The sequence below is a fragment of the Etheostoma spectabile genome, chromosome 1, assembly GCF_008692095.1.
Source record: "Etheostoma spectabile isolate EspeVRDwgs_2016 chromosome 1, UIUC_Espe_1.0, whole genome shotgun sequence".
Classification (NCBI taxonomy): Eukaryota; Metazoa; Chordata; class Actinopteri; order Perciformes; family Percidae; genus Etheostoma; species Etheostoma spectabile.
This window is the reverse complement of record NC_045733.1, coordinates 28499158-28500761: the sequence shown is the minus strand read 5'-3', so window position 1 is coordinate 28500761 and position 1604 is coordinate 28499158. Positions and strand designations below refer to the sequence as shown.

General features: G+C 42.0%; 2 long non-coding RNA genes across 2 annotated transcripts in view; one reads left to right on the top strand and one right to left on the bottom strand.

Moving 5' to 3' along the window:
• LOC116692491 (uncharacterized) overlaps nt 1-491 on the top strand; it is a 651-nt gene extending 160 nt beyond the window's left edge. Inside the window, exon 2 of the long non-coding RNA XR_004332710.1 lies at nt 310-491. This is a non-coding gene — a long non-coding RNA (uncharacterized LOC116692491). The remainder of the gene's footprint in view (nt 1-309) is intronic.
• The window catches only part of LOC116692494 (uncharacterized), a 13304-nt gene that overhangs the window by 11213 nt on the left and 487 nt on the right, over nt 1-1604 (bottom strand). The window contains exon 2 of the long non-coding RNA XR_004332711.1: nt 957-961. This is a non-coding gene — a long non-coding RNA (uncharacterized LOC116692494). The remainder of the gene's footprint in view (nt 1-956; nt 962-1604) is intronic.

The window sequence follows — 1604 nt, the reverse complement described above, 5'->3', positions numbered from 1 at the left end:
TGCCTGTGTGTGTGTGTGTGTGTTGGGGTGTGTCCTGCGGGGGGAGGCCTCAGAAGTTTTCTTTACGACAGGTGTCACTGCAAGCTGATCCTTTTTTCCTCCCTTTAATTCGAATAAACTTGTGCACATATTCTTGGTGTGCTTTGAATGTAGGGAAAACATGATAGGCTAACACTGAACAATTTGCCTTATCCAATCGTTGAAAAATCCTAGGCCTACTGAATTTGTTTCCAAGTGTGCATCTATGTGGGTGTTTTGTTTAACTTAAAGGTTAACATTTTTGAATTTTGCTTGTATTTTTTGTTTTAGATGCCCTTACACAGCAGATAGGGAGAGCCGCTGTCACTCAATTCACTTTTGCCCAGGCTGTGCAAAAGTGGCCACGCTATGTGCCAGACCGGGCATGAGGGAATGGACGACTAACCAGTCAGACGTCAGAGGACAGCTGTAAATATGCTAAAGAGGACAAATACTGAATTTTGTTTTACCTTGAACAGTGTGGTGTGGTCAGTGTTTTCAGCTAGGCTAAAGGCATACCAGCTTTTCAATTGTGCCATCACTTTTTAACATCCTGGCTGTACATAAAGCAGGATATTCATTATAGGCTATTTAATTTAGGGCATTACATTTGAATGTGAATTATAATTGAATTTGAAATTCTATTGATCTATGGACAGGATTTTAACGCATCAATATTAAAACGGTGCAGCTTGTTTATTTCTAAAGAAACACGACAATGTATCAAAGGCTCCTTTACTATGTAGCTTGTAGCAGATGTTTTTGTAAAAAATGATTGTGTCATAACAATGCACAGTAGAGGAATTACCATATAGTACAGGGTAGGGTCTCACAGACAGTTTGGACTTACGTCAAATGTTTATGTTTAATTACTAATATTAACTAGCATGTCAGTTAGCAATAATTAGCCTGTGTCTATGTTATCACCTAACATATACCTACGCTCTCCGTCTCTGCAAGATTGTAAGTGATTGAGATTTCTCTTGCACAGCTACCAGAAGACTTACAACTTTCAGACACGTTGCTCACGTCACATCTACGTCATCAAGCTCAGTTGGAGGCTGCGCAGTAACGCTCAGCTATCACTGGAAAAGTGCTTCTAATATCCTTCAGTGGTCTCCGTCCAGAACAACAGAATCTGTTTCATTTCTTTAACTATCTATGATTGTTTTCAGCGGCGCGGCTAAGCGGAAACAGGAAGCCTGAACAAGCTCCTGGTGATCCGGATGCCAGGACTCTCAGAGTGACTGCAAGTCTCTCTTGTAAACTTACTGGGTTAAGATGAGTTCTTCTATGGTGAATGAAAGGCTCGATCCGACGAAGTAGGTCATCAAATCAAATTGAAGCATTGACGTCAATGCTGCTGCCGGTGCCGATGTTTACCTTTTTCTTCTTCTTCTAGTCCGAAGAAAGAGCAAAGTCGATAGTCTTTGCTCACTAGTGCCACCTCTGTTTAGGAGAAGACTGCCACTAATGTCGCAACCACCACGTGCGAGTATAAACAGTTACGCAGCTCTCATGACGTCACAATTGCGCACAAAAGCTCGGCTGCGGCTACTGTGTAACGCCCTTTGGGCTACCTGGTT